Source organism: Leptopilina heterotoma, unplaced genomic scaffold, assembly GCF_015476425.1.
Source record: "Leptopilina heterotoma isolate Lh14 unplaced genomic scaffold, ASM1547642v1 Lhet_294, whole genome shotgun sequence".
Taxonomy (NCBI): Eukaryota; Metazoa; Arthropoda; class Insecta; order Hymenoptera; family Figitidae; genus Leptopilina; species Leptopilina heterotoma.
Genome location: NW_025110999.1, coordinates 115,405 through 134,734, shown reverse-complemented (window position 1 = coordinate 134,734; position 19,330 = coordinate 115,405). Strand labels below are relative to the sequence as shown.

General features: G+C 24.3%; 1 long non-coding RNA gene across 2 annotated transcripts in view; it reads left to right on the top strand.

Annotated features, from left to right (window-relative positions):
• The window catches only part of LOC122504385, a 167,751-nt gene that overhangs the window by 56,545 nt on the left and 91,876 nt on the right, over positions 1-19,330 (top strand). For both annotated transcript variants that reach the window (XR_006301828.1, XR_006301827.1), the window contains one exon: positions 17,455-17,526. This is a non-coding gene — a long non-coding RNA (uncharacterized LOC122504385). The remainder of the gene's footprint in view (positions 1-17,454; positions 17,527-19,330) is intronic.

Below are 19,330 nucleotides of genomic sequence, written 5' to 3'. Positions count from 1 at the left end.
CCTCTTACCCTTCTTTTTTCTTTCTTTCCTTCTTTAACTCTTTCCTTTATTTTTTCTTCATTCTTTCTTTTCTTTAATATCCTGGTTTCCCTCTTTTTTTTTCCTATAGTCTTTCTTTCCTTCATTTTTCTTTCTTTCTTTCTTTCTTTCTTTCTCTTTCTTTCTCTCTCTCTCTCTTTCTTTCTTTGTTCCATTCTTTCTTTCATTCTTTCTTCCATAGTTTCTTTCTTTATTTCTTTTCTTCTTTATTTTATTCTTTCCTTCATTCTTTCTGTTTGTATTTCTTTCTTTCCTTCATTATTCTTTTCTTTCATTCATTCTCGCTTTCATTCTTATTTTGTGTTTCTCTCTGTGTTTGTTTAACCAGACAAGGCGAGCTCAATCTTCATTAGCGTCACTAATTTATCCCGACCTGTCGTCAAAATGACTCCTTCTGACCTTTAGCGAAACGAAATTGTGTCTATATAAAGGGAATTGTACAAAATGTACACTCGAAATGTCCAATAAGAGAATTTTTGTATAAATGAATTTAAAACCATATCAAATTAGGGAAAAAATCTGTGGTTTCTGATGGCTTTCGATCTAATTAATTAAATGTCATCTTTCATCTCCTTAAGTGTTTCTCCCTTTCTCTCTCTTTTTTCCTCTCTTAGTATTTCCCTTTAATTGGTTTGCTTACTTTTGTCAATTAATGTTATTGCGGACTTTACTTTACGAATTTTACTTAATTTGACATGGAATTTTATTTATTCGTATTTTCCTTTGATCGAATTGGACCGAATTATTTAATCGAATTTGTCTTTAGTGAAATTACACAACTGATGTTTGATCCAATTACCGTTTTACAGAAATGGAATTCTGTAGAATGTTTAATGTTTTAAATGGCAAAACGGTTACATTTTACATTTTACAAAAAAAAAAAAAAAAATTTTGGGCTCAAATTTAGGTCTCAAATGATACTTGGTAAAATTTAAATTACGGTCGGTAAAATTAATTTCTGGTGATTTTGTAATTTGATTTTGACTTTGACTTTCATTCTGAATTTGACTCTGACTCTAAAAAACAGAGTGAAGGTTAAAGTGAAATTCAATTTGGAAATGAAATTTAACGTCAAAGTCAATGTCAAAGTGAAAATGAAAGTAAAAGTCACAATCGAAATAAAATTCAAAGTCAAAATCGAATCGAAAGTCAAAGTCAAATTACAAAATCGTACCTAAATTTATTAACCTCAATGCAACTTTCGTGAACCGATAATTTGGCAAAATCGTAAAACTATTTGAAAATAATTTAACTATTGTAAAACTATTTTTGAATAGGTTAACTGTTTTCAAAAACTTTTTAAATAGTTCAACTATAGTAACAGTTTTCAATAATTAAACTATTGTAAAACTATTTTCATAATAGTTCAACTGTTGTAAAACTTTATAAATAGTTTAATTATAGTCAAAAGTTTTAATACAGTTCAACTATTGTAAAACTATTTTTAAAATAGTTCAACTACTGCAACTTTTCTAAAACTTTTTAAATATTTCAATTACTGTATAAAAGTTGTAAAACTTTTTAAACATTCCAACTGCTTTTCAAGTTGTTAAATAGTTTTACTATTTTAAAACTATTTTCAATATTGTTATCTGCTGTAAAATTTTTTAAATTGTTTATCTATTGTTAAAGTTTTTAAATATTTTAAATATCGGAAAAATATTAATAGTATTTTTAGATAGTTCAGCTATTAAAAAAATATTAATAGTATTCTCAAATAGTTTAACTATTGTAATTTCTGATTAGTTCAGCTGTTAAAAAGGTTTTTAAATAGTTCAACTGTAAAGAAAAATATTAATAGTTTTCTTAAATAGCTCAACTATCAGAAAAATATTACTAGTTTTCTTAAATAATTCGACTATCAGAAGAATATTTATATAGTATTCTTAAATAATTCAACTATCAGAAAAATATTAATAGTAACTGAAAAAGTTTAGCTACTGTAAAACGATTTTTAAAATAGTTTAACTATTATAAAACTACTTTTAAGCAGTTTAAGTGCACAGTACGTCTACGTCTATTTTTAAAATTTCCTCTCGATTCATTAGTGGCAGAGTTAATAAAGAATTTCGAACACAGTGAGAAAGAAGAGGTGTCATTGAGATGATATGAGTATAGAAAGAGATTTTGAGAGCGAAAGACAAAGAGAAATTAGAAAAAGAAGATAAAGAGTCTCTGGATATTGACGGCAATATTCGTTAAGTCTTGCTAAGACCCGGCATGCGGCACCATTCGTTCATTGGGATCGCCCTTGTCTTCAAGCTTCCCTATTTCTCTCTCTTTCTCACTCTCTCTCTCTCTCTATCTTTCTTTTGTTGTAAAAGAGAAATGCCTACCGGACATATATACTTTCGCTCTTTTCACCCCTTGGTAGAAAATTTGCCAGGGTGAAGATCGCTTTCTCATCCCATTCTTTCACTCGTAGGGGCTATTGCGCGAAGGCCGTTTGAGGATCAGCGCGTCAATAAGGTGTTTGTTTAATTTGCGGATTTGTCCGTTGTGTCGCAAGTTCAGTCTCAGTGATTCTCATCCATACTTTATGTTCCCCTTGATATTAACGAAATTAATCTCCGCGAGTATACAGAAAAAGTAGCAATTTTTTCGTGAAAGAAAAATCGATTTTGAAATTTTTGTAATTTTGGTGGGAATTTTTTGTTTTTCTCTAATTTATATGAACCCAGAGAAAAATTTTGATTGGACCAAATATATAATTTATTTGAGTTAAATAAATGTTCATTTGTCTCGGAGCCAACTGGGTTATTTGTTTGATTTGAGTAAAAATTGTATTTGATAAATATAGAACTTTTATTCGAACAAAAAAAAATTTACTTGAATCAAATAAAAAGCCTAGTTGTCTCTGAGTTAAATAAGCGTAAGTTATTGAATTTCAAAAGGATTGAGTTTGAAATTTTTGGAAATCTTAACTCCTATGGAAAAATAATAATGATTAAATATTTATTTTAAATAAAACTATTGATGTTTTCGAATAATTTTACAATTACAGAAATTCGCAAATAAATGTATTAGAAATTACAAATAATTGCAGAAATGCAATTATTTTCAAAAGTGGGTAATAAAATTCTTCGAAGAAATTCAATTATGTTTAAAAAATTTTTTAAATTCTCGTCAAAATTTCAATTATCTTTAGAAATAATTAAATTCTTCTCCGAAATTCAATTATTTTTAAAATTTTTTTTTAGATTTTTGTCAAAATTTCAATTATTTTCAAAAATTTTCCAAAAAAATTCAATTATTTAAAAAAAATTTAATTAAATTCTACGCGAAACTTTAATTTTTTTCATAAAATAATGAAAATTTCACAAGAATTCAATTATTTACAAATTTTTTATAAATTTTTTCGCAATATAGTTCAATTATTTTAATAAATAGTAAAATTATTACAGGGATTCAATTGTCTTTCTAAATAATAAAATTCTTTTTAGGAATTCAATAATTTTCATAAATAGTAAAACTCATCGTAGAATTTCAATTATTTTTAATAAAATTTTAATTGAATTCCTCGATAAATGTATTTATTCTTAAAAATTTTATTAAAATTCGTCAAATTAATTGAATTATTTAAAAATTTATTAATAAAATTATATTAAAAAAAATTAATAAAATTTTAAGCAAAACTTTAGTTTTTTTCATAAAATAATGAAAATTTCACAGGAATTCAATTCTTTACAAATTTTGTATAAATTTCTTAGCAATCAGTAAATTATTTTTATAAATAATAAAATTTTTACAGGGATTTAATTATTGTTGTAAATAATAAAACTCATTGCTGAATTTCAATTATTCTTTATAGGTATAATTTTACTCAAATTTTAGGAAAAATGTAATTATTCTTAAAAATTTTATTAAAATTCGTCAAAATAATTCAATTATTTAAAAATTTATTAACAAAATTGTTTATGAGAATTGAATTTTAATAAAAATGCAATTATTCAATATATTGGTTTTTTGTATTTAAATAATTGAATTCTTGTAAAATTGTCTAATAAAAATTGATGTAAAAATGGATTTAAGTGAAAATTTGAGATTATAATTGAATATTAAAAGCATTAGAGCGTGAATTTTTAGAAATAATTGAATTTTGAAAAGGTTTCAAATTAAAATATTTGAAAATCTAAATTTTTCATATTTTTAACTAACAATTGAACCCCTTGATGCAAGAACCAGGCGTCTGGTTCTTGCATCAAGGCGTTCAATTCTGTGGAATTAATTTTTTTGAGAAAGTTTAATTGAGAATTTTTTTACTTGAGATTATTTGAAGTTTTTATTTTCTAATATATATTTAAATATTGAAGAATTTACAAATAATTGAAATTTTGTAAAATTAAATTGTAAACAAATGAATTTGAAAATTCTGAATGAACTTTTTCAAAAATTATTAAAAAATAATAGATTCATAGAAGAATTTTAGTTAAAAATACGAAAAAAAAATTTAATTTTGGAAATTTACAAATTATTGGAGAAATTTAATTATTTTCAAGAGTAATAATATTCTTCGCAAAAATTAAATATTTTTCAAAAATAATTGTCGAAAGAATTGAATTATTTGAAAATTTGTTGATAAAATTCATTATGGGAATTGAATTTTAAAAAATATTTAATTATTCAATAAATTATTTATTTTTGTACCTATTTAAATAATTTAATTCTAATAGAATATTCTAAAAAAATTGATTTAATAATTAATTTCAGTTAAAATTTTAGATAATAATTGAATATTTAATTTAAAATAAAAACTTCAAATAATATAAAAAAATTCAATTAAACTATTTGAAATTATTTTTTTTTTGAAAAAGTTTTATTGAATTTTTTTATATTATTTGAAGTTTTTATTTTTTAATATTTATTTAATTAAATAATTTACGAATAATTGAAATTTCGTAAAATTGAATAATTGAAGAATTGAATTCTTAGAACAAATTTTATTACATTTTTTTAAATAATTGAATTCATGTGAAAAATGTTATTACTTGTAAAAATAATTGAATTGTTGCCGAGGATTTTATTAAAATTTTTGTAAATAATTAAATTTGTTGAAAAATTTTATGAAAACTTAAATTATTATAAAAAATTTAATTTATAGTTTTAAGTAAAATGTTGTCTAATTTGAATCGGACGGGTTATATTTTTGTCAGTAATTGGTCCGTAAAATCCGTATTTTTAAATACTTTCACTGGTTCGAGTCCTGGTGTATATGATAATTTTTAGAGTGGATCAGTATCTTTTTTAGAACCAGGAAAGAATTTAAAATTTTGTCTAGAAATCAGCGAAAAATCAGGAAAAATAGTAAGAAATATAGAAAATTTTGATTCTACTTTTAAGGTACAAATTTTTTTTTTTGCAAACATATGTGAAGGGCAAAAAGAGAGAAACAAAAAATTTGGCCATGATGTTTAAAAATTGGAAACAATAAAAATATTTGTCTAAAGAGGGTTTTTATAGCATCAGTCATTCTCATCAAAGGCTAAAATATATTTTAACAGCTGCCATTCACACGTCCTTTAGATACATATATGCTTTAAAAATAACACTTTATTGATTATCCCTTTTACTTCATATAATGGATAATGAGTCGTTAGCTTTCGAGTGAAATGTAACGGCTCGAAAGGTCATTGTTCAAACAATTTTAGGGCCAAAGCGGGCGCAATATAGTGACCAGTCCTGTTGTGCATGAGAACTGACTGAAACAAAAGCTTACAAACCTGTTGGAAACAATTGACTACTCGCCCCTTTGGCTATAGGACCAGCTTCATTCTAACGCTTGGGGGGATGAACAGTTGGATGGCATTTTTTTTTCTTACTTTTATATATATGTCCATTGTGCATCAATCGTAACATGTGTGTACTTTTGCCACCATGTGATCATCAATATGTGTTTCGCGAAATGAAAATTTTTTTTTTTTTTTTTTTTGAAAGTAGAAGAGGAAAAACTATATTTGTGATATTTATATCTCACTGATTATTCAAATAGGGAATGAAAATTAACTGTAAAAAAAATTTACATTTTTTCCTTGCAGAAAACTCTTGCATAATGTAAATAAATATTTGCATAATTAGGTTTTTATTTTCATGCTATAGCAATTTTCTTTCCTTTTTTTTCTTCTTCTTATCCCTAATGGGGTTTAAATTTACTGCTATCGTGTAATTTCTTTGGGATGGAAAAATTCAAGATGATGCATTATCATCTTAAAGAACCGTATTTCTATAATAAAGTAATCAAATAATAGAGTCTGGGTAATAATATACTTTTTTTTGTATATTTGAATTATTACTCTCAATCTTAAAGATGATTTGTATTTTTCGAGTTGTTTATCATCGTTTAAGGAAAGTGTTTGGTTCGTCTGTTTAAAGGCCAATTTCTCTGAATATGATTTGTTGAAATTTAAATTTGTTGAAATTAAATTAGTAAATATTTGGAATAGCCAATTTGTTTTATTAATTTTTGAAATAAAATTAATGATTAATACTATTAATTTTATTTAGTTTTATATTTTTACCCCAAGGTTGGATTACTTAATTTCATTTCTATTTCGACTTTCATTTTTACTTTCACTGTGATGGATTTTTATTTTCACTTTCATTTTTACTTTCACTTTTTTGTGCTTTCACTTTGTTATATTTTTATTTTCGTTAATATTTTTGCCCTCGCTTTGATAGATTTTCTTTTTCAGTTTCATTAATTGAATTTCTGCAATAATTTGTAACTTATCAAAATTTCAATTTTTTTTTTGTATTTTTAACTAAAATTCTTCTATGAATCTATTATTTTTAATAATTTTTGAAAAAGTTCATTGAGAATTTTTAAATTTATTTGTTTGCACTTCAATTTAAAAAAAATTTAAATATTCGTAAATTCAATTAAATATAAATTAGAAAGAAACATCAAATAATTTAAAAAAAAAAAATCCGCAATTAAACTTTCTCAAAGAAAATTAACTTTACAGAATTGTTAGTTAAAAATATAAAAAATTCAAATTTTCAAAGATTTTAATCTGAAACCTTTTCAAAATTCAATTATTTCTAAAAATTTAAGCTCTAATGCTTTTAATATTCAATTATAATGTAAAATTTTATCTAAAATTCATTATTGAATCAATTTTTATGAAAAAATTCTACTAGAATTCAATTATTTATATGCAAAAAAACAATTTATTGAATAATTGCATGTTTCTGAAAATTGAATTCTCATAAAAAATTGTATCAATAAATTTTTAAATAATTAAATTCATTTGACGAATTTTAATACAATTTTTAAGAATAATTACATTTTTCCTAAAATTTGATTAAAATTATACCTAATTGAAATTTAGCAATGAGTTTTATTATTTACCACAATAATTAAATCCCTGCAAAAATTTTATTTTTTATGAAAATAATTGAATCCCTGTAAAAATTTTATTATTTATGACAATAATTAAATGATTGCGAAGAAATTTATTAAAAAAAATTTGTAAATAATAAAATTCCTGTGAAATTTTTATTATTTTTAAATAAATTTTTATGAAAAAATTCTACTAGAATTCAATTATTTAAATAAAAAAAACAATTTAATGAATAATTGCATGTTTCTTAAAATTGAATTCTCATGAAGAATTTTATCAATAAATTTTTAAATAATTGAATTCTTTAGATAAATAAAACTTTTAAGAATAATTACATTGTTCGAGGAATTTGTTTAAAATTTTATTGATAATAATTGAATTCTTATAAAGAATTTTATTATTTATAAAAATAATTGCATTTCTTAAAAGAATTGTATTATTTACGAAAATAATTGAATCCCTGTAAAAATTTTATTATTTATGAAAATAATTGAATTATTGGGAAGAAATTTATAAAAAAAAATTTGTAAAAAATAAAATTCTTGTGAAATTTTTATTATATTTTGAAAATAATTAAAGGTTTGTGTAGAAATTTATTAAATTTTTTTTAATAATTGAATTCTTTTGGAAAATTTTATTAGAATAGTAGATACCTATTAGAAATCATTGAATTGAGGAAAATTTTTGAAAATAATTGAAATTTTGCCAAGAATTTTATTATAATTTTTGAAAATAATTGGATTTCGGAGAAGTATTTAATTATTTCTAAAAATAATTGAAATTTTGACGAGAATTTTTAAAAATTGTTAAACATAATTAAATTTGTGCGATTAGAATTTTATTACTTTTGAAAATAATTAAATTTCTGTAATGATTTGTAATTTCTTTAAAATTTATTATCCAAATTATATTAAATTAATTTAAAACTCTATTAAAGCGGAAGTTTAAATAAAAGTGGAAATAACAATCTGTCAAAGTGGAAATGAAAGTGAGAATAAAAATCTATCAAAATGTAAATGAAAATAAAATGAAATTGGAAATAAAAATCTATAAAAATGTGAATGAAAATAAAATGAAATTGAAAATAAAAATTTATGAAAGTGAAGGCGAAAGGAGAGTGAAAATAAAAGTATTAAAGTGAAAGCAAAAATGAAAGTGAAAATAAAAATCTCAAAGTCAAAATGAAAGTCGAAGTAGAACTGACATAACATAATCAGCCCTAGTTTTAGTAAAGAGAAATAAAAAAAATTAGTACACATTTTTACTAATTTAAATTTTGTCATTTTTGTTTTTCCTTTTGAGAAGAAAATTAAAAGTTATTCAAAAATAAAGGTAATAGATGCTTGAGAATGTGAAAGATTATTTTGTGAATGAGAGGTCTTTAGGGGAATATGAATCAAAAACAAAAGTGTGTAAGAGTATGATGGGTTTCCCTCCTTTGCTTTTATGCAATACGATATGTAGTTATTTTTGGCTTCACCCTCGCATGTATGAACTTGCAGAGAGGAAATAGGGGGAAAGAGTGAGTGAGAGTTACTCTTGAGAGTTCATTTTTCGAGTATATTGTGAGGCACTCGCGACAGTTTATGTATATATATATATAGTATATAGGGTGCACTGTACATGTGCACTTGCATTTAATCGCACGCACTTTTCAGCCATTGAATTACTATAGTTTCAAGTATATATGTTGAGAGAGAGAGGAGGGGAACACATGAAAAGTTGCATGCTTCTATCGACCGAGCGCGTCGGTATGTGATTACTTTGATTAAGTCACGCAATAAAGGGCTAATCGTGTTGTGTCTTTTTATGAAGCTCGAGTACTTTGGAGATCTTTTGCTTTTCAGTGTAATTAACTTGAATGAGTGGAAATTTGAGGAGAAAATGTGATTTTTTAATTTAGGTGGGAAATTTTTGTTTTTGTTTTCCTATTTCGTTGATATTTTTTTTATCGAATTTATATTTATACTGTTGAGATAGCGAGGGGTGCGATTTTGTAACTTGACTTTAACTTTCGATTTGGTTTTGACTTTGAAGTTGTCTACAACTTTTAGTTTTCAAATTTTGTAATTTTACTTAGACTTTCGATTCAGTTTTGACATTGACTTTTTAAATTTTGTAATTTGACTTTGACTTTCGATTCGATTTTGACATTGACTTTCATTATCACTTTGATTTTCAAAGTCAAAGTGCAAGTCTGAGTGAAAATAAAACTCAATGTCAAAATCGAATTGAAAGTCAAAGTCAAATTACAAAATCAGGGTTGCCATAAAAAATTAATTTTGTTTTTTCCTGATTTGCCAGACAAAATTTTAACTTTTTCCCTGACCTTCAAGAATATTCTGATTCACTCTAAAAATGTTTATATACTCAAAAAAAATGTTCTATTACATTTATTTACGAATTTTTTTAATTGTAAAATTATTCGAAAACATCAATAAATTCTTTTTTAAATAAATATTTAATCATTGTTTACTTCATAGGAATGAAGATTTTCAAAAAATTACAAATTTAAACCTTTATGAAATTTAACAACTTATAATAATTTAAATTTTCTTAAAATTTTTCAACTAATTTAATTATTTACAAACATTTTAATAAAATCCACGGCAAGAATTCAATTATTTTTACAAGTAATAACATTTTTTCACATGAATTCAATTATTTAAAAAAAAATGTAATAAAATTCGTTGTAAGAATCCAATTTTTTTTTTTAATAGAAAAATTTTTAATTGAATTCCTCGAGAAATGTAATTATTTTCAAAAATTTTTTGCAAGAATTCAATTATATTTAACAAATAATAAAATTCTTTGCTGAAATTCAATTATTTTAAAAATCTACTATTTTAACAAAATGTCTCAAAAGAATTCAATTATTTTTAGAAAATGTAATAAAATTCGTTGGAAGAATTCAATTATTTTTAAAAAATGCAATAAAATTCGTTGCAAGAATTCAATTATTCTCATAAATACCTAATACATTTCTTTACTGGATTTCAATTAAAAAAATAATAAAATTCTTCACAGGATTTCAATTATTTTTGGAACAATTTTAAGTAAATTCTTCGAAAAATGTAAATATTTTCAAAAATTTTATTACATTTTTTCGAAAGAATTCAATTATCAATAATTTTTAATAAATTCAATTATAATTAAAAATTTAATTAAAAAAATTAAAAATTAAAAAAAAATTAAAATTAAAATTAAAAATTTAATTCAATTATAATCAAAAATTTTTTAAAAAATTAAAATTAAAATAAAAAATTTAATTCAATTATAATCAAAAATTTTAACTGAAATCCATTATTAAATCAATTTTTATTAGACAATTCTACTAGAATTCAATTATTTAAATACAAAAAAACACTATATTATGTTTCTTAAAATAAAATTCTCATAAAGAATTTTATCAATAAAATTTTAAATAATTGAATTCTTTTGGCGAATTTTAATAAATTTTTTAAGAACAATTACATTTTTCGAGAAATTTGATTAAAATTCTATTAAAAATAATTGAAATTCTGCAATGAGATTTATTATTTATGAAAATAATTCAATTTCTAAAAATTATTTTATTACTTTCCAAAATAATTGAATCCCTGTAAAAATTTTATTATTTATGAAAATAATTGAATGATTGCAAAGAAATTTATAAAAAAATTTGTAAATAATTGAATTCCTGTGAAATTTTCTTTATTTTATGAAAAAAATTAAAGTTTTGCTTAGAATTTTATTAAATTTTTTTTAAATAATTGAATTCTTTTAGAAAAATTTATTAAAATAGTAGATATTAAAAATCATTGAATTGAGGAAATTTTTTTAAAATAATTGAAATCTTGCTAAGAATTTTATTAAAATTATTGAAAATAATTGAAATTCTACGATGAGTTTTATTATTCATGAAAATAATTGAATCTTTGTAAAGAATTTTATTATTTATGAAAATAATTGAATTATTGCGAAGAAATTTATAAAAAAAATGTAAATATTTGAATTCCTTTGTAATTTTTATTATTCGTGAAAAAAATTTAATATTTGCTTAGAAGTTTATCAATATGTTTTTTAAATAATTGAATTCTTTTGGAAAATTTTATTAAAATCGTAGATATTAAAAATCATTGAATAGAGGAAAAATTTTTGTAAATATTTGTAAGTTTGACAAGAGTTTTTATTAAAATTTTTGAAAATAATTGAATTTCGTAGAAGAGTTTATTATTTGTACCTTCTCCGAAATTCAATTTTTTCCAGTACTTTAATAAAAATTCTTGACTATTTTCTGATTTCCCTTCCCAAATATTCTTTTCCTGATTTTCCTGATTACCCTGACCTGTGAAAACCCTAAAAATTGATCTCAGCATTGGAAAAATTTAATAATAGATTAATGAGGAGAAAATTTAATGAAGAAATTAAGGAATATTTTTCTTATTAGGAGAAAAAAATTAAATGCCTGAATCGCTATCTAAAAAGCTTTTCATTTGCTCATGACAAAAAAAATAGAAGAGAAGGAACTTTGAAATATAAAAACTTTATAACTCGGGAAAGTAAAAAATAAAGGAGAATTCGAAAGGAAATATAAAAATAAAATTGATATGCCCTCGATAAATGCGAGTCCATCGTAAAAATTCAAAAGGTCGAACCGATTCGTTTCATTATCGAAGATCTCCTTGCGATCGACCAATATAGAAAAACTTAAGCAGAGGCTTTCATTTCAGTTGGCGACTGTCGTCGTCCAATACAGCATATTACCGGGTCTTAGCTAATTTTCTTTTTCCCTTCTTTCTCTCGATTTTTAGAAGACTGTATATTCATCCAGCTCACTCGCTCTTTTTCGAAAGCTCTCTCCTTTTTATCTCTATCTTTCTCTCTATTTCTCTCTATTGCTCTCTCTCTCTCTCTCTCTCTATTTTTCTCTCTCTTGCTTTCTTACTCTCACTCTTTGGAGCTTTTTTTTTCTTTCTATACTCGAGGTTGAGCGTCGGGAGGGTGCGAGGTCATAGTGGTGTTTGCGGCGGCGACTGAGGGCGACCAAAGATGGAAGAAAGAGAGAGAGAGGGGAAGGGGGGGAGGGGGTTGGTTGGTCAGTGCTCCTTACTTAGGGGGTGGCGAGTCTGTTCTTAATTAACGCTCGCCTCTTGTACTTCAACCCCCTCGCCACCACTCGGCGTAATGAGGGTCTTTCCATGTGTTAGTTGCCCAAGGAGCTTTATACATAGTGGATAACCGGAAACGCGTGTGGGTGACCTAGATGAGACGCGCCCCGTCTAGCTAATTCTTTTCTTCCGCGCTGACCACTAAAGTAAGTAGATGGCTGTGTACCACTCTCGCACATATAAGCTTCCTCTTTCTCCTTATATATATATTTACACACTCACACACACATATTGGAAGAAAAGTGCTAGATTTTTATGTGTCTGTTTGTCTCGGTGCGAGAGGGTTTAAGTATCCCACAATGAAATTGTCAATGTGTTCGTTTTCAGTTGCGTGTGTATTACTTACAACTTCTTCTTCATCTACTTCTTTTTTCTCCATTTGTTTCTTAATACTTATCGAGAATTTTGTTTTTGGAAAAAATTTTTCAATTGTCGTGAAGAGAATTTCAAGGGAATTCTTTTCGAAGAAATTCTATTCAGGGCTCGAACTAGGTCCGTAAATCCTGTAAAAGTCCGTAACTTTGCTTAAAGTCCGTAAAAGTCCGATTTTTTGAAAAAAGGCCAGTAAAGTCCGTAATTTAATTGAAAAAGGTCCGTAAAGTCCGTAAATTGTACGATATAATTTGGATAATTTTAGAGAAATTTTAAATGATGGTAGGAATTCAATTATTTTGAAAATTAATAAAATTCTTCGCAAAAAATTCAATTATGTTCAAAATTTTTTTTTTAATTTTCATAAAAATTTCGATTATTGTTAGAAATATTTAAATTCTTCCCAAAAATTTAATTATTTCAAAAATTAAAAAAAAATTCTCGTCAAAATTTAAATTATCTTTAGAAATATTTAAATTCTTCTCCGAAATTCAATTATTTCAAAAATTTTAATAAAATTCTTGTCAAAATTTCAATTATTTTCATAAAATTTCCTCAATTCAATGATTTTTAATAGAAATATTTACTATTCTAATAAAATTTTCCAAAAGAATTCAATTATTTTAAAAAAAATTTAATAAAATTCTACACAAACCTTTCATTATTTTCAAAAAATAATAAAAATTTCACAGGAATTCAATTATTTATAAATTTTTTTTAATAGCTTCGTAATAACTCGATTATTTTCATAAATAATATAAAATTTTTACAGGGATTCAATTATTTTGGTAAATAATAAAATTTTTATTAGGAATTCAATTATTTTTATGAATAATAAAACCCATTGCAGAATTTCAATTATTTTTAATACAATTTTAATCGAATTCCTCGAAAAAATATAATTGTTCTTACAAATTTTATTAAAATTCGTCAAAAGAACTCAATTATTTAAAAATTTATTGATACAATTCTTTATGAGAATTCAATTTTAAGAAACATGCAATTATTCAATAAATTGTTTTTTTTTCATGTAAATAATTGAATGCTAGTAGAATTTTTTCATAAAAATTAATTTAAAAATGGATTTCAGTTTAAATTTAAGATTATAATTGAATATTAAAAGCATTAGAGCGTCAATTTTGAGAAATAATTGATTTTTGAAAAGGATTCAAATTAAAATCTTTGAAAATCTGAATTTTTCATATTGTTAATTAATAATTCTGTGGAATTAATTTTTTTTAAAAAGTTTATTAGAGAATTTCTTTTATATTATTTGAAGTTTTTATTTTATAATTTATATTTAATTGAAGAATTTACAAATAATTAAAATTTCGTAAAATTCAATATTGTGAAGAAATGGATTTGAAAATTGTCAAAGAACTTTTTCGAAAATTATTAAGAATAATTGATAATTGATTTTAATAAGAAGAATTTTAATTAAAAATTCGTGAAAATAATAATTGAATTAATAATGATTTTATCACTTAGTCTACTTTTATTATCGAGTTCGAGTTTTCCAAAAGAATTCAATTATTCAAAAAAAAAAAAAAAAAAAAATAATAAAATTCTATGCAAATATTTAACTATTTTCATAAACAATACAAATTTCCCAGGAATTCAATTATTTATAAATTTTTTGCTAATACCTTCGTAATAACTCGCTTAGTTTCATAACTAATGAATAAAAATCTTGATAATTATCAAAATTTTTTTTAGAAAAATTCAATTATTATTATATCATAAAGAACAAAGTTCTTAACAAGAATTCAATTATTTTTAAAAATAACAAAATTTTTATCCGGAATTCAATAATTTTTAAAAATTACCATCAAATTCTTTGCAAAAATTTTATTATTTTCAAATCTTTTTAATAAAGTTCTTGACAAAAATTCAATTATCTTTATAAATAACAAAATTCTTCGTAAGAATTCAATTATATTTTCATAAAGAACAAAATTCTTAGTAGGTATTCAATTATTTAAAATTTTTTTTACAAAATTCTTGTCAAGAATACAATTATTTTTAAAAATTGTAATACAATTATAGCTTGAATTTTTAGCAATAATTGAATGTTTTTTAAAAATTATTTGAATTTTTTATTTTCTACGGTATATATTTAATTGAAATATTGCCGAATAATCGAAATTTCACGTTAAATTGTTTTTTAAAGAAATGGATTTGAAAATTCTCAAAAAGAATTTTTTTTGAAAATTATTAAAATTAATTGATTTAGAGAAGAATTTTAGTTAAAAATGGTACAAAATAATAATCGATCCGTAATTTTTAATTTTTGGTTCGTAAAGTCCATATTTTTAAATAGTTTCTCTGGTTCAAGCCCTGATAATACTGTCACCAAGTGTTGCATCGCAACACTTTTGATTTGTTTTTTGTCTCAATTTGAGAATTTTATTTAATTCCTTTCTCAAAATTAGCAATTAATGCGACAATTTTCAATTTTAATAATTATTTATTCCTAACTGTATATAAGTTAATTTGTGGTTATTATTTGGAGAAAATTTTTGCACGAAGGAAGTGGTGATAATACACATGTAAGGGGGTTGAGGGGTGGGAGGAGGAGGGATGGAACCGTCTCATTCTTCTGTGACATCCTGGTGGTCACAGCGGACTCGAAAGCGCGGATAACAGCAATTAACCCACCCGTTAATAGAGACGATTGTGATTAATTATCGGATTTAATGACCGGCTACACTTGTAAATATAGCCGGACCATGATATGGTGCACCGTAAAAATTAGAGACCATGATTCCTACTCCTACTTGTGTCCTCCTCCTTCTTCTTCAACAGTGTGCGATTGCGACCACAGTGAAACGGCTCCTGTCACACTCGGCTGATTTTTTCAACCAGCAATCATTTGGGCTGTGGGACCGTTCGCAAAGAATATATCGCAAACCTCTTTCAAGGATATTATGTATCTTCGAGGTTAATGCTAAACGTTTTTTTATTTTCATTAATATGATTTTTATTTTCTTTAATATAATTTTTTATTTTCTTTAGTAAGATCTTTAGTTTTTTTTAATGTAATTTTTATTTTCTTTGGATATTCTATTCATTAGTAAGATTTTTACTTTTGTTAATAGTTAGTTTTTTATTTTCTATGATAAGTTTCTTATTTTTCTTGATAAATATGCTGAGATGTATATCATATTTAGTAAAGTTTCAAGTTAACGGCAAAATTTGTTCTTCTCTGATAGTTGGCTGTTTAGTTTGAGTTTTAGGATCTTTGGCATAAAAAATATTGCAAATTACAAGTAAATTAAAAATTGAAAGCTATTTGCATTAATAATTAAACTCTCTAGATTCAATGACTGATTAAAATTAATTACATGGAATTACGAATATTTTGAAATCCAATATGGAGATGCTAGTCTCCACCTGAGAACGCCAAGGTCATCGCTAGATGGCAGTGTGGTTGACAAAACCAGATCCAACGCCATCTAGTGACGATCTTGGCGTTCTCAAGTGGAGAACTCTGGGGTTTCTAGGGTCGCTCATCGCAAATTTGACATCAGACTTTTAATATTCAAAATGGAGGATCCAATATGGCGAACAAGTTCTGCAAATCTTTATTAATTTAATAAATATTTTAATGTTTTTTAAAATTAATTTTTAATTCAAACTTGTATCACAGAGTTTTTTTTTAGTGTTTTTTTTAACAAAAATCTAACATTAGATTTTAAAAAATCCAAAAAGCGAATCCAATATGGCGGATAATGAGTGAAATGAATACGTAAATTTCAGCTTTAACTTTGCAGCGGTTTCTTTTTACTTATACTATGAGGAAAGAAACTTTTTCCTTCCCTTTTTTTCTGAGTTTTGTCAATGTCGATAAATGGAATTCCTTGAGGGGTGATTCTTGGTATAGGTTGCGTGAGCTTGAAATTCCACGTCTTATATTGATTCCGAAAAATTTTAAATTGTTCCATGAAAGTTGCCTCTTAATTAATTTCAAACAGAAAATAAATTATTTATTTGCAATTTCATTAGATTAAATTAGAAATTAGATCAATTATAAGAGTGGATTAAATGAGGAAAGTGTAATTGAGAGTTGATTAATTGACATTGGATTAATTAAGGGTTTGATTAATTATTACTGTGTCAATTAAGAGTGTAGAGTAATTTTTATAATAAATCAATTAGAAGGGGGTTAATTAATAATTAAATTAATTACGTGAGTGGAATAATAAATATTGGATCGATTAATATTGGATTAATTGGGAGTAGATGGAGAGTGGATTAATTGAATAAAAAGTTGAAGAAAAAATTGTTTAATAATAAAGAATAAATAAATTAATTATAAATGAAGAATAAATTAATTAAAAATGAAGAGATTAACATTTTTAAAAAATTGTAAAAAATTAAAAAAATCTTTTTTTAACAATAGAAAATTATGAGTTGAAAATTAGAGAATAAAATTCAGATACTAATTAAAACTAATAATTAAGAGACGTAATAGTAGTAAATTAAACCTGAAGAAATTTTAAATTAAAATTGTGTTAAGTTCGGTATATTAATAAAAATTTTTATATTTACAGAAGATAGTCAACAAATTGTCAACTTCGATTATATCAATTCTCAGTTGAGGGTCACATTTACACCAGCAACGAGTGAGTTTTTAAAAACAATAACTTTATTATGCCCTTGAAAGAAAAAATACGTCTTCTTGTCAACACATTTTTTTGGAATTTAGAAAAAAACAAATTACAAAATTTTTATTTAAAAACTTAAAAATAATTTTAAAATCATTTTATTTACTCAATTATTTGTTTATTTTAAATATATTTAAATTAAATTATTTTATTTTATTCAATTTAATTATTTAATTTCTTTAAATTAAATTATTTTATTACTTTAAAATCAATTATTTTGAAAAGTAATTCGAAAAGTAGTTTACAAAAATTCACCTACTTGAAAACTAAAATTTCAAAATTTGCCTGCAATTCGAGTTTATATGAAATTAATTTTTTAATTTAAGGAAAGACAACTTTTTTTACTATTCTTAAAGTTTTTCTAAATAAAAAAAATATGTTGTACAAAAGATAAATATTATTTTTAAGTTGCAAAAAAATTTTTTACTCTTTTGGCTATTCTGCTTATTGATGAAATTCTGTATTTTTCCAAGCTGCGAAAATTATGTTTAGAATAAGAAATAAGATAATATTGTTGAAAAATTAATTAGCAATTATTTAGCAAAGTAGAAAAATTTACTGCTAAAATAATTAAAATTAAAAAAAAAATGCTTCGAATTTCCGAACATTTCGGATATTACAATGAAGACTATTACTATACTATATAGTAAAAATTACTTTATTAATTTTTTTTTTCGAATAATAAATACTATATTTTCTAAATTTAAATTAGTAAAAATTTTTACTAATTTGAATTACCGACTGACTTTTTACTCTTGAATTAGTAAATTTTACTAATAAATTAGTAGCAGTTACTATTTATTAGTAAAATTTACTAAATAATTAGTAGCAGTTACTATTTATTAGTAAAATTTACTAATTGAAAAGTAAAAAGTCAGTCGTTATTTTAATTAGTAAATATTTTTACTAATTCAAATTTAGAGAGAAGTATTTTTTTAATCGAACTGACTGAAATATATAGTTAAAGTTTACTCTAAACGTACGAAGTCGTTTTTAATTTGAAATATTTTCTATGATGAACAAAGTATAATACGCTTGATCCATAAAGTAAATCCTTGATTGTATACAAGGACTTTAGGGATTTTCACTCTAGTGATAATCGTCTTCACAGAAATATTTGATTTCTTCCCTCAAAGTGAAACAGCAGTGCTTTCTATATACACAAGTACATAGAGGGACAGAGAAAAAAAAGGGGGGGGAGGGGGGTTCTTTTTGACTAACGAATTTACGAGTGCGTGCAACCCCAAAGACGGATGCGTCGCGTCGAGAAATGAACAGAAAGGCGCGAGAACGGTTAAAACAAGTCGACTCGTCCAAAGTTCCGAGTGGTTCGTTTTCTTTTTTTATTTTTCTTCTTTTTCATTGAGTCTCTCTCATCGAAGTATCGATTGGGTTCGTATAATAATTACCTCTACGGCATTAGGGGGTTGCTACCCCCGAAATTTTGACGACCCCCTCCCCCCCTACTCCCGCCACATTGGGTGCTCGATCGCTCTCTCTCTGTCTTCTTCTATCCCTCTATATTAGACTAGAATATCGTCTGACAGGGGAATATAGAGGGTACTAACAGCTGCCTCATCGCTCGTTCGCACAAACCATGATTTCGTTCGCCGGCCAATTAATTATTCAGACGAATTTAAAAAAAAAATTTCGGGAATTACTTTTCCTTGGTTCTTGTGGACTCTTCTTTTATTTTTGTTGATTTTTTCGGTTGGAGAGTATTTTTAATTTTTGCGCTAATTTCTGATGATATTTTTGACGA